The sequence below is a fragment of the Pelodiscus sinensis genome, chromosome 3, assembly GCF_052426305.1.
Source record: "Pelodiscus sinensis isolate ZL-2025 chromosome 3, ASM5242630v1, whole genome shotgun sequence".
NCBI lineage: Eukaryota > Metazoa > Chordata > Testudines > Trionychidae > Pelodiscus > Pelodiscus sinensis.
The window spans coordinates 161,220,933-161,235,398 of record NC_143054.1 but is presented as its reverse complement, the minus strand read 5'-3'; the positions used below and the strand labels follow the sequence as shown (position 1 = coordinate 161,235,398).

The 14,466-nt window shown below is 47.1% G+C and overlaps 1 protein-coding gene across 1 annotated transcript in view; it reads right to left on the bottom strand.

Annotated features, from left to right (window-relative positions):
* CAPN13 (calpain 13) overlaps positions 1 to 13,767 on the bottom strand; it is a 94,678-nt gene extending 80,911 nt beyond the window's left edge. The window contains exon 1 of the mRNA XM_089777171.1: positions 13,212 to 13,767. The gene's annotated coding sequence lies outside the window, so the exon portion shown is untranslated. The remainder of the gene's footprint in view (positions 1 to 13,211) is intronic.
* Between the last annotated feature and the right edge of the window lie 699 nt (positions 13,768 to 14,466).

Here is a 14,466-nt window from a genome sequence, read left to right as displayed (position 1 = left end):
TCCTTTGCCCTTAGCTCAGGGTTTTACTTCCAAGTCCATTGGTCTCTCAACAGCTCTCCACTGGGAGTTGTCCCTGGTTCTGCCAGCCACCCATCCCTGACCTTCTCCCTTCCAGATCTGGGCCTCTAGTCCTGCAGCTTCTTATATAGTCCCTCCTTCCCCTGATCAGTTGGTATGCTTCTAGCCACACTAGCCACCTGGAGGACTTCCCTATGGCCCTTTCAGCCTTAGGGCCTAGCCCCATCACATGGGATTTCATGTGCCAGGCTTCATTCAAGGACTCTTCTCCTTCCTGTGTTTTTATGGCCAGCTCTTGCGGCAATCTAAACCAGGAAGACCTATGACACAAGAACTAATCTCCAATATTCTAAACTAAGGCCCTTTCTGTGCTGGGATTTCAGCCATTGGTGAAGCTGCATCACTACAAATCCCTGGGCTAGCCCTGCAGTACACACCGGGGCCAGCAGTGCATAGGGTACCTTTCACTACTCACCACAGCATGGTGGGCAGCTATACAATAGTGAAAAGCTCTGGTATGGTGCGCCTATACTGCACCCTAGCTCCAAATTACAAAATTAACTCAAAATATGCTACACAATTAGCATAGCTCAAATTATGTAGCTTATTTTGAGCAATGCGAAGTGCATAGGTTATTTTGACTTAATTTTGAAATATCTTATTTTGTAATTTGGCGCTGTCCACACAGGAACGAGGTTTACAGGGATGTTGGAATAGAGTGCCCGTTATATTTCGAAATACTGGGCTTTTTTCAAAGATGCAGAATAGCTATTCCACATACTGGAAGTATCCCAAAATAGTGCCGCAATGTAGACGTACCTGCAGAAGGGAGGAGGCAGGAAAAGTTTTCAGCAGCAGGGAGGCAGCAGTGTAGAATGGGAGGCATGGCTTGGGTAAGTAGAGAGACCGCAGGGTGTGTGCTCAGAGGCACACTTCAGGCTTGTCTTTACTTTATGGCTACGTCTAGACTGGCATGATTTTCCGGAAATGCTTTTAACAGAAAAGTTTTCCGTTAAAAGCATTTTCGGAAAAGAGCGTCTAGATTGGCACAGATGCTTTTCCGCAAAAGCACTTTTTGCGGAAAAGCGTCCGTGGCCAATCTAGACGTGCTTTTCCGCAAAAAAGCCACAACCGCCATTTTCGCAATTGAGGCTTTTTTGCAGAAAACAAATCTGAGCTGTCTACACTGGCCCTTTTGCGCAAAACTTTTGCGCAAAAGGAACTTTTGCCCGAATGGGAGCAGCATAGTATTTCCGCAGAAAGCACTGATTTCTTACAATAGGAAGTCAGTGCTTTTGCAGAAATTCAAGCGGCTAGTGTAGACAGCAGGCAAGTTTTTCCGGAAAAGCGGCTGATTTTCCGGAATAACTGGCCAGTCTAGACACAGCCTACTTGTGTAAACTGTGCCTCACTGGCTAAACTGCTATTTATCGCCAGGCAGGGGCAGGAAAGGGGGACTGGGAAGTACTTCCACTGTGTAAGTATTTCTTACAAAAGAAGCATATGGCATAGCTGTACCTCAGCATAGACGGTATTTACTCCACTGCAGTGCAAGCTACCTTGCACCACTATCTGAAAACCCACGGCACACAACAAACTGTAAATTCTCAGAACCCAAGACCAAAGGGACCAGCTATCAACTGCATGAAGCCCTATGACGTTGGCAAATACATTAACTCATGTCTGTGCTGTGCCAATGAAAAGAAGCAGTGTGTGTGTGTTGGCTTTGATTTTCCAGACTGTGGGTACATGCTCATGTATTACTCAGTCTGGCTGCAAGTCCAGTTCCTCTCTCTCATTATTGTGGAGGTTTTTTTTGTTCTTTGTCTTTCATGTGCAACAGGGTGTTTCAGGTTATATACATGAGCAATTTCAGATAAGTTCAAATGCTGGATTCTTTTGCTCTTAAAATCATATGGTAGCTTTTGATAATACAGTACAGTACTACTTTCTATGTACTCTCAGTACTTAGATACTAGAATGACTGATATCATGTCTATGACATTAAATATGTAAGTAGAGCAACAAACCAAACAGCTTGGGTCCCGTGCATAAAAAGAGAATGGAAGATCAGGGTAGAAAACAGTATACGGCCCTTAGTCAACATTCCTGATCCTCCTCTCACCCATTTAATCTCATTCTGGTTTTTTCTGGTTACTATTATTTACAATGGATGAAGAAAACTCATCAGCCTTCAGACCAAGATGTCAATACATTCTTCTTTACATACATTATATCACTGATTTCTTCACTGAAGGAAAAAAACCTCTATAACCCTTTATTCTATACAGCATTATGAATGCTATGTGCAGCGTCACAGTCAAACAGAGCTATCTGGAAAACAGTTTTCCCATCATGCAAGAATCTGAGATTTCAAAGCAATTTTCCCATCCTGCAGTGGGACGAAAAGTCAAATATTTGTAAATTTTGCAATATAAAATAATAGCCCCTGATATTTTAAGATTGGATCAATTGAAACATTCCCCCTCCCCTTTTTTGTTTTTGTGTTGTTGTTTTTTTTTACTACAAGTTCAATTTCTAAAGAAAAAGGGTTCTCAAACCAAAAAACAGAAACTTTTAAAGCTGGCAAAAGGCACATTTTGACAATTATGAAACTTTTTCATTTTTTCCCCAAAACCAGGAATTTGTCAAAAACCAATTCTGCTGTGAACAGTTTTGATTTCAACAAATCAGCATTTTCCAATTAGAAAAATTTAGTGAAAAATTCCCAACCAGCTTTTCTTAGAAACTGGTCTAAGCAGCAGTGTATGTATGTGGAACTGGGTTGTATTGATATTAGGTCATTCCCCAGTATTTTCACAAGGGAGGTGTGGTGTTAATGGTCTACCTGGGTAGGAGGGCGGGGGAGTGACAGCTTCCACAGGCCCCAAGCAAGGTGTGAGAGGCCCGCCTACATGCCTCTGGAAAGGTCAGGGCCTCAGGCAGAAGGGGCAAGGCAGGGCAGCCAGCCCTCAAAGCGCACAACTTGGCACTGTAGCAAGGATTTAAAAGGACTAAGGCTCCAGCCACAATAGCAGCAGTGGCTAGGAGCCCTAGGCCCCTTTTAGTTGCCAGGCCCCGGTGAACTGCCCCCTTTCCCTCTCCTCCCCCAGTCAGTGGGTCTGGGTCCACCAGCAAAGGTTTTGCAAGTAGGTTAATTTAGCAAAGAAATGAAAAAAATGAAAGTTCATGCTGGGGTCTTGGGAAGTTGTCGGGGATTTTATGACTGGCCATTTTAAAATCAGGACTGGTACTTTTCCTAAAACATATGCCCCAGTTCAAACACAAATTGCTTCAGAGCAGTTCTGCAGCCTATGTTACTGGGGGTCTGACTAGGTCAGTGATACACAGACCTCAGCAGTTCAGGAGCCAAATTAATGATCAACATTACCCAAAAGAGCCACAGAAGTGTGAATTACTTTTGTTTCACTTACCACCATACAGAAGTGGTATACCTAGACTTTAGTAAAGCATTCAATAGGGTCTCGTATAACCTTATCAATAAACTAGGCAAATACAACTTTGATGGGGCTACTGTAACAGTGCATAACGCTGGATAACAGTGAGTAGTAGACTCAGAGAGTAGTTATTAATGGTTCATACTCATTCTGGAAGGGCATAACAAGTGGGGTTCTGCAGGGATCTGTTTTGCAACCGATTCTGTTCAATATCTTCAACGATTTAGATGATGGCATAGAGAGTTTGCTTATTAAGTTTGCAAATTATACCAAGCTGGGAGCAGATCGCAACTGCTTTGAAGGATAGGGTCATAATTCAAAATTATCTGGATGAAGTTTAATAAGGACAAATGTAAAGTACTGCACTTAGGAAGGAACAATCCATTTCATGCCTACAGAATGGGAAGTGACTGTCTAGGAAGGAATACTGCAGAAAAGGATCTAGGGGTCATAGTGGACCACAAGCTAAATATGAGTCAACAGTGTGACACTGTTTCAAAAAAAGTAAACATGATTCTGGGATGCATTAACAGGAAGGTTGTGAGCAAGACACGAGAAGTCATTCCGCTCTATTCTGCACTGATTAGGTCTTAATTGGAGTATTATGTCCAGTTCTGGGCACCACATTTCAAGAAAGATGTGGAGAAATTGGAGAAGGCCCAGAGAAGAGCAACAAAAATTATTTAAGATCTGGAAAAGATGAGCTATGAGGGAAGGCTGAAGGAATTGGGCTTGTTTAGTTTGGAAAAGAGAAGACTGAGAGGGAATATGATAACAGTTTTCAGGTATTTAAAAACTGGGAGGAGGTAGAAAAATTGTTCTCCTTGGCCTCTGAGAATAGGACAAGAAGCAATGGGTTTAGATTGGACATTAGGGAAAACTCCCTACCTGTGAGGGTGGTGAAACACTGGAATAAATTGCTTGGGGGTGGGGAGGCGGGGAGTTGTGGAATATCCATCACTGGAGATATTTAAGAACAGGTTGGATAGATATCTAACAGGAATGATATAGACCATGGGTTCCCAAACTGGGGGGTGTACCCGCCCTGGGCGGGGGGGCGTGAAGAAATTCCAGAGGGGGCACGAGGTGACTCAGCCCCTCCCCCCCATCAAGCTTTGCTGACTCCTAATTTGAATTACCGTTATTCCTTCTGCAAGGAGGTTTAACGGTAGTTTGAATTAGGAGCTTTAATTCGAACTACCTAGTTCATGCCACGTGTAGCCTCAGGCAGGTAGTTCAAACTACGGGGCATTTAAAAATGGCGGCGCCCAGGAACATGCAACTAAAGCCCGGGATATTTAAATCCCAGGCTTCATTTGCAAGTTCGAATGCCTACATTAACCACCCAAGTTCGTACTAAGGTGGCAGTGTAGACATACCCTCATAGTGAACGCACAACAGAGGAACAGATCTTTGAATCACTGTGGGAATAAGCCAGGTAAAAATGGCTTTTACAGGACATTGGAACAGAGCTGGGAGTCTGCATATGGCTCTCTCTATCTGTATTTTAATACCATGCCTGCCACTGGAGAATCAGTGCACCCTAAGAGGCTTTGTTTATTGCAAGAGGCACAATTCTGTGTGCGTGCATGAGAGAGAAAGAGATGCTTTCCCTCTCTGTACTGAAAACCAAGCAATTACTCTCCAACCCCTGAATTTCAATTACCGTCTTCATAATAGCGTACTAAAACCAACCCCCCATAGCCATTAGCCGAGGAATCAAACTGTAATGAGTTTGACCGGAGGTGTGTTCCTGTGAGTGACAGGGAATGGTATTGAGGAGGAAATACAGCAGTGTGTGATGGATCAGATTCCAGGAACAAAGAATTGCCTTCCTGCTCTCTGATAGAGCTTTCTGCTCCCTTTAATCTAATAGCAAAGCAGTGGAGCTGTTCCTGTCAACTACGAGCAGGGGAGAACACTACAGCTTAACTCACGAAAGGCACCAAGGCTGTGGTTTTATACTGACCAGATGGACTTCCACTTTGCTGCAAGGAGGGAGAGAGCAAGAGGGAGCAAGAGGAAGCAACAACACTGTCACATATAGAAACTGGAAATGGTTTAATCTAAATTCCTGCATCTGTAATCTCCTTGGGACTGCGTTGCCTATTATTTGAGTACTGTACCTAACACAATAACATTTTGATCCCCGACCAGGGCCTCTAGGAGCTACTTTAATATAAAATAATAGTAAACAACTACTTCATGTCAAAATGATACATGACTAAAAACATTTTTATTGTGTTTTAACAACTGTGTATAGAAAAAAAAACCCACAGTGCAGTCACAGAGCTGTTAATCTTTAATTGTTTCATAGAAACAAAACTAGCTTAATAAATCTCCGGGAGTTTGGTTAATGAGCATAGTTGTTATATGATGGGAGAGGGGAGGGGGAGGGAGGAGAAACACACCAAGTGATCATAATTAAAAAAACGTTTCATTGGGATTTCTTTTTGTATGTTTGTTTTATTAAAATGTCTAGCTGATGAAAAGTGCCAGATTAGCAGTTGGCGGAGTCTGCTTTTCAGCCACAAAACAGGCATACTAAGTGTTTTCCCCTCTAACTCCCTCAAGATGCAGCATGAAAACATGACTAAGGGAAAGTGGACAGTTCGTTCTTCATAGCCTGGTCACTTGGGATATGTCTACACAGCAAAGTTATTTGGAAATAACAGCCATTATTTTGAAATAACTTCACTAGTGTCTACACAAGCCAACCGCTATTTCAAAATTAATTCAAAATAGCAGAGGGCTTATTTAGAAATTGGTAAACCTCATTCAACCGGCTGAACGCCCCCTCCACCATGATGTGGGCCCTGTTGAGGTTGGCATTAAAGGCCTGCTGGGAGGGGTTGAGGTGTCCCATGTAGGGCTTCATCAGCCACGGTTGTAGGGGATAGGCCGCATCCCCCACCAGGGACACAGGCATGTCCATGTCCACGTCCCCGACCCTGATGCGGCAGTCGGGGAAGAAAGTCCCGGCGTGCAGCCTTTGGCACATGGAGGAGCTGCAGTACACCCGTGCATCATGTGCTTTGCTGGACCAGCCCACGTTAATGTCCACTAACTGGTTCCGGTGGTCAGACACGGCCTGCAGGATGACTGAGAAGCTTCCCTTCTGGTTTATGTACAGGGAGGCCTGGTGGTCCGGGGCACAGATGGGGATGTGTGTCCCGTCGATTGACCCCCCCTGCAGTTGGGGAAGCCCAGGGTGCCAAACCCCTCGATCACTGCATCCACATCAGTGAGGTGGATGGCTCTGTGGAGCAGCACTCTCTTGATGGCCTTGACCACCTGCAGAAGGACACAAAACCAAGAGTCACTGGGGTGCCAGGGTGGTTGAGAATGCTCCTTCCCCGCCACTGCTGCATGCCCCCACTCCCGAGGAGGCCCCCCTCCCCCGCAATCCTGGCCACCGCGGGCAGTCCATATTGCGGGCGGGACAGAACAAACCCTCCCGGGGAGGGGAACTTGCACCACCTCCCCCCCTTTTCCCTAGGGCATCCCCTCCTTGCACGCCCCCCCCCCCGACACAGTGGCCAGAGACTGCCATACCTGCATGAGCACTGCTCCGACGGTGGATCTCCCCACGCCGAACTGGTTCCCCATGGATTGGTAGCTATCCGGCATGGAGAGCTTCCAGAGGGCGATGGCCACACACTTCTGGAGGGGAATGGCGGGCCTCATGTGCATGTCCTGTCACTGCAGATCAGGAGCGAGCCACTCACAGAGCTCCATGAAGGTGTCCTTCTTCATCCTAAAGTTCTGGTTCCATTGTTGGTCTCCCCAGAGCTCCAGGATGATGTGGTCCCACCAGCCACTGCTGGTGACCAAACACCAGATGTGGCGGGGCATGCTGGTGTGCAGGAGTGGCAGCTGATCCTCCACATACCCCAGGAGGGTCCAGATGACAGTGTGGGAGTTGGGTTGCAGCAGATGATGCAAGGCAGCCTGCAGAATGCACAGCCAGGCTTGCAGCAACACATCCAAAAGAAGCATCAGAGTGGCAGGTCCGGCTCCATGGTGCAGAGTGCTGACGTGTCCCAAGTGAGGGCAACCAGAGCATGCAGAGACAAAAATGCTTTGCTGTCCCTCAGAGAGGTAGGCAAGCAAGCAGGGAAACCTGAGAACCAGCTTTCCAGGGGGGTCCCTTTAAACACAGGCCTCTGCTAGCCTCAGGCAGCAACCAGCCAAAGTAAATCCTGACTTGATGCCCTGCCGGAACTGGTTTCAGCTGGCCTTAAATGCGATTCAGCATCCAATCAGTGTGGATACAATATTTCAAAATAGCAAAACGCTATTTCAAAATGCATTTTGTGTGTAGACAAGTTATTTCGAATTATCTTATTTTGAAATAACACTGTAGTGTAGACGTACCCTTAATCTCTGCTAGAACTGACAACAAAGATAACCCTTGTGCTATTTCGTGATGATGCTGGGTTCTTCCCATTCATATGACACATCAGACCGCAATCAGATGTTAATGACTTTGACACATGGGCAAGCTTCTAGCCAACATCTAGAGACTGGTGAATACAAGCTAAAGGCCTCTGGCTAACAGGCCCGGCCTTTGGGCAAGGCAGTCGCTTTTGGCCCCATGGCTCTGTGCATTCAGGGCCCTGCACTGCCCAGCTCCTGGCCGGTTCAGCGTTCCTCCTTGGGCCCCGCACCCTTTTTGACCGGGCCTGCTCGCTAATATTGAGATTTTTGTTGAATTTACTTCAACCAGGCTTATGTCCCTCTTGAATTTGCTTCCCACAAAATCTCCAGCCATGGATTCACTGGCTGTGTTCAGGCAGCTTTTGTGTTGACTTTCTATGACCCTGGTTGCAATTACATTTCCTGGCTGGGATGTCTGCAAACGCAACGACTTGTAAGCAAACACTGCAAAATATTCAGTGAGCCAATTCTGAATATGTAATTGTAACTAGCCACACCAGAAGTACAAGAGGATGAGATGCATTAAGACTTGCCACGCTCACTCAGACCAGTGGTCCTGTCTGAGATGGTTAGTAGCACATGCTTCAAAAACAAAAAAATTGCAAGAAACTCCATATGGACCATCCCAGAGGATTGTTTCTTCATAACCTCAGGTTGTTGGTTTAGACCCTGACCCATGTGGGGTGTAGTTCCCTGCAATTATGTTTAATATCACACAAATTTTAATGAGTTATACTCAGCTAATGAGGCAACTTTGAGAGCCAGATCAAGTAGGCCTCCAGGCCTTAGGTTCTCCATTCCTGATTTGTAGGCTGTCAGCAGAGTGTCATCCCCAGTTGCAGAACCTTATGTAAGGGGACTGTTACCCCTTACTAAAACTCTGTGGGAGTTTTTTGGTTTGCCAGCTCCCAGTTTCAGAAGGGGAAAGGTTCATGAGACTGACAGACCCCAGAGACAATGGAAAGCAGCCAACACTCCAGCTCAGCCTGATTGACAGATTGGAGAGGCCAGTGACGAAGGGGAGAGGCCAGGCCCCATCCTCCCTGTGAGCTGGGATTGTTCTGGCTCTCTCTGAGCAAACAGAGAGCTGAGAGACAGCCCAAGCAGTGCAAGCTGTGTGCTGAGGGGCAGTTTTTGCAGCAGCTGAGCCAGATACACACAACTCAAGGAGCGCAGACCCTGTGTTGAGCAGCAGACTGGCAGTGCTCAGAGAGCCAAAAGGAACAGAGAAGCAAGGCAAGAAGCTAGAGACTGGCCAAGCAGCTCAGCCTGCAGCTGGATGTGGTGAGCAGCGGGAAACTGCAAAGTGTGGGGAGAGGCTCTGGACTGGGAGAGGGGTCTGGCCACTTAGAGCTTGAGGCTGTGTGGTCACTGCCAGAGCAAGCGTGTCCAGCCTGCAGTCCTCCCCCCCCCTCCGCAGCACATCCAAGGCCTCTAAGGGGCCTCTAAGGAAGAGACTGTGGACTGTCCTTACATTCTGCAGGCTGCTGTTTTGAAGTCCCTGTGCTACAGAGAAGGGCTGTGTGTTCTCATTTAACCATTCTCATTTTTTCTTATTCTCTTCTCTTTAATCAGTTGGGCTACGTCTACACTGGCCCCTTCTTCGGAAGAGGCATGCTAATTTCGAACTTTGGAATAGGGAAATCCGCGGGGGATTTAAATATCCCCCGCGGGATTTAAATAAACATGGCCGCCGCTTTTTTCCGGCTTGGGGAAAAGCCGGAAAAGAGCGTCCAGATTGGCGCGATCCTCCGGAATAAAGCCCTTTTCCGGAGGATCTCTTATTCCTACTTGAAAGTAGGAATAAGAGATCCTCCGGAATAGGGCTTTATTCCGGAGGATCGCGCCAATCTGGACGCTCTTTTCCGGCTTTTCCCCAAGCCGGAAAAAAGCGGCGGCCATGTTTATTTAAATCCCGCGGGGGATATTTAAATCCCCCGCGGATTTCCCTATTCCAAAGTTCGAAATTAGCATGCCCCTTCCGAAGAAGGGGCCAGTCTAGACGTAGCCCTGATGTTTAATAAATTGTATTTGCTTTGAACCTTATGAAGTGATCACTGGGCCAAGAAGGCCTGCAGTGTAAAGAGAGCACCTCGGAGTGGGGACACCCTAACTCCTGCCCCTAGTGACTACAAGGTCGGGGATTAAGCCCCAGGAAACCTGGGCCCAGCCTTGTTGGGGTTTCAAGGTCTCTCCTACTCAGAAGAGTGGAGGGGGAGCCCTCAGGATCAGGGAGGCCGTGGGGTAAAGGATGTGGGAGCAGGGACTCAGATCCTTTTGCTGGTCCATTTCACCGGGGTGGTATAGAAGCCAGGAAAGTTCCCCACAATAGCAGGACCATTCCCCCGCTTACACTTACTTATTCATGCAGTTCTCTTTAACAAAAGCATAATGCCAAGGGTAGGTATGTTTCTTTTCCTGTTTGAGGGAAGTAGTAAGTTGAGGGTCAGTAACATGGAATCAGCAGGCCTAAATAGAGGCCTGTAACATGAAAACAGCAACAGGCCTGCAGTCTAGTGAGCAAGACTTTGGTTCAGTAACACAGGAGCCAAGAAAGAGGCCCTATTGATAATTGTGTGATTGTGTAAGTTAGGTCGAGCAGGGAAGGACACAGGGAGGCACTGGGTACAGACTGTAAGCTAAAGGGGAGTAGTGGAACATCTTAATAAGAAATGTCTTGGTACAAAGACTCCCCAAAAACTAATGCACATACTGACCTAGGTTCAGGACCGGGTCGGAATTGACAGCATGAAGGATAGTAAGTAAGCCCCCTTCCGTAAGGTGAGGGGTGGTAACTAGGCAACAGAGGGTGGTAACCTGGTACATAAAGAAGTGATGTAAGTTGTTTGTCCCTGTCTATAAAAGGACACCGCAGAGGGTGCTCTCCGGCTGACGTTTGGGGGGGGGGGGGGCGCACTAGGTGCCTGAATGGCAGGTGTCATTGCCTGAACTTACAGAACGCACAGTAGCTTAACTTTGACTAACTGCTGTTAATATCTGTTATACGGCAATGGGCCTGCCCGGTGTTGGTACCTTGTCAACGTGGGCCATAGTGCCCAGTGGTGTAACATTGTACTGATCTCTGTTACCAACTAGTAGAACTTCGCATTTGACAATAAACCTGCTCGATTGATTTCAAACTTTGCCTGCATCTGTCATTTCCGGGGCCTCTCTGAGATCTCCTGTGTTGACCCAAGTGCAGGGGAATCTAACACTCTAGATAAAGGGAGTACCGATTGTTACGCACACAGCCAAAAGTTTATCACCAACAGAGTAGAGGTCCTGTCAGGAGCGTGCCAGGACGACCCTGACCAGACAACGCTGACACTGACAGTTCAGACCACCGAAGGTACCGAGCTACAGAACACCGAGGTACAACAAGGGAGTCATTCCACTCCTACTCAGTGGCTGGCTAATCTTTCAGAAGAATCAGTTATACAGCAATAAGAGAATCTCTGCCAACTTGCTGGGATTTTAAAATGAAATTCGCTCTGCAGTTAGAAAGCAGAGCAATTGAAAGTTGGTGGTCTAAATGGATACACCCTCAGTAAAAGGCTATTCATTAGGCAACGTGGCACTGGATTTTCAGCTGTTCTAGCTGCACTAACTGCAGACTAGCAACAGGCTATGCTTTGTTTAGTCAAACACAAGTTAATGGGCTCAGTGCAGTGGTAATTGGGTGAAAGTTAAGTGTGTGACATATGGGAGGCATGGGATATACTAGATCTTCTGATCCTGTCCAGCCTTCAACTCTACAAAATTATACAAGTCATGCTGCAAAGGATTTCACACTCAGCTGTGCAATGGAACTCAGGACCTGCTCCAAGACTTGATCCAATATCCACTAACATCAAGGGGTGGTGGAGCAGGCCTCAAAAGCAAAAGGCCTCCACCTTCATTAGCAGTATTAGGACTTGCAGACAGTGTAGAACAGAGGCTGAAGAGAGACGGTCACATAGGCTGGCCTGGGCCTGATGTGCTGCCCAATAGATTGCAAGTCTGCAAATAGAGTACATTGCGACCTACCCCTTTTAAGCACACACTGTGGTAAATATCGATCCCTTGGGGTCACTAGAATAGCTCTCAACTTCCTGTCAAACAACTTGCCCAGGGTATTAGGCAGTCCTAGCTACTTTTCTTAACTCCATTTGGAGGGCCACGCAGATCTCTTCAAAATCCATCTAGTGAATACGCTGAAGCCTCGTGGGTTTGAAAAAGCCACTAAGTGAATGCAACAACAACTTTCAGTAGCTGTCTTACACCCGGAGGGAAAACTTAATCTTAACAAAAGCCGCTGTGCTTCTCTTTCCCAGCACAGTTTAGGTCCCTCACCCACTCTTTGACCCCGCCCGCTCTTTCCTCAAGAGCCAGCCAATGACCCTTCAGATTGAAATCCTCCCCACGCAAATTCCAGTTGAACATTGTGGGTGGAGCTTCTGCCCAAGCAGTGCAGGGCTCTGGGCACCACATGGCACCTGTTCTTTTTGGTCTTTATCCCCCACCACACAAGTTCACGGCATGTCCCACAATACCTCCTAACACACACTTGCAAGTTAACCTAGTCCTTGCTCCACAGCTCGTTCCCAGAAAATGATCAAACACAAAAAACTTGAGGGAGCGCAATGAAACTTCAGACGCCTGCCTGGATTTTTCAGCTCCCTTCCTAAAGTGTGGCAGTGGCATGGGCTATCAAAAGGCAAATCCCAGCAGCAGGGGAGTTAATTTTGGGCTGGATGGTGATTCTGTGTCCTTCATGCTCTGCAAGCCAGGTCTTACTCCCCAATCAGTTCCACATCCTAGGTGGTTTTTAGGCTGGCTAGCAGAACACACAGTAAAGCTGTGAGTCATGGCTGAACAGCAACAGTAAAGCAATGCTTCTGGACATGGCCTGTGTGCTCTCTTCCTTGGCAGATCTCTGCTCTCTTGTGGGGTAGATTGCAGGGCCCTGAACGGTTGGGAAACTGCAGCTGAGGAAACATTGGTCTCCTCCAGCAAAGCCCTTCTAAGGCCCTTCCTTGTCAGGAGTTACCCTGACCCTGAAAATGCCCAGGGAAAAGCCAGTGTTCAGGTTTTCCAATTTTCTGGCAAATATTGGCTTTTTTGGAATCCTGGAATTCTTGGATGGCCCCATGCCGAGGGGCCGGGGAGAGGTCGGGCATGGAAGGCTTCACTCTATGAGCACCAGGCACCCTTCCCTCCCTCACTCACTGAGCCTCTTGAGTACTGGGCACCCTTCTCTCTTGAGAAAAACGTAAAATATTGACACTGAAAATAAAGAGACTTAGCACGACCTACGTTTCTCTGCCACTCGCTCTCCCCTGCCGGTCCCGTCTTCGCCGCCCACTTCCACTTCTGATCCTTGCCTCCCCTAAGAGTTAAGGGAACTCGAGCCTCTCACAGGTTTGTTGGCTCAGAAAGTATTTTTCCACCAGGCAAATGTATCCTCCCCTCTGTTTATCCGAGCTCACATTTTTAGCCAACACCCTCCTGCCAGCTAAAGAGAAGATAGCAGTTTTTAGAAGTCATCAGCACTTCCAGGGCCCAGCCCAAAGGGGCCATTCAAGACTTATGGCAGGCAGGGAAGCCAGGGTTTCCCTCTCTCCCCAGCACCTACAAATCCTGGTAGTGGGGTGTCAGTCCCTAGGGAGCCGGGCTGTAATTGGACACCTACCTGTGAACGTCAATTATGATGCATCATGTCATATTGGGATGCTGGACAGCAGCATCATGTTTTATAATGTGATTTAGGTGCAGGCCTGACAGTGTGCACTCCCGTGTACGCATGCACACACAAGAAACACGCATACTGTGTGAGCATGCGCGACAGAGTATGTGCAAGAGAGAGTTTGCATCCATGAAGGGAAAGTATACTGCAGTTTTCAATTCCTTCTTATGCTTCAAAGCAAGCCTGACAACTCCCCCTCCCGAGCACACTCCAAGTTCCCCTTACTTGTTCCCATGCAGACCTACTTAAAATGGAAAGAACCCTCCACTCAGTCTCAGGGGACTGCTCCATGCCAGCAGAAATGTTTGACAGTGGATATGAAATGTACAGTCACCCATATTCTAATCAGCTGGGCTCTGTTTTGCTGGTTTTTTGTTTTCTGCACTTCTTCCCCTGCGCCAGGGGAGTTCTGCTGGGCTCCTCAGCAAATAACTCATGCTGCAGTCAGTGCATGTCACAGACAGAGTGTTTTCAGTAGGGTTTGGTGTAATTGCCTGCATTTATCACTTTAATAGCCTAATGAAGGTGAGATGTAATTAGAAAGGGTGTCAACTGGAGTATAGAGTTTGTTTTACAATTATCTATTCAGCGGGTACCCGCTGGTGTGGAACAGCACCTTTTAAAAAGCTAGTAATACGTGGCATAATTGTTCATCATTGGATGGCTTAAATGCCCCAACCCCTGTTTCGTAATTGCTGACTTTCTTCCTAAACACTTCAAAACAAAAAAATGCAAAGAATGAGCCTCTCCCAAGGCAGTTTTCCAGTACCATAGCCTAGGTTCAGACCCATGCATTGAAGTCTTGCTAGTGCCACCCTATCATCA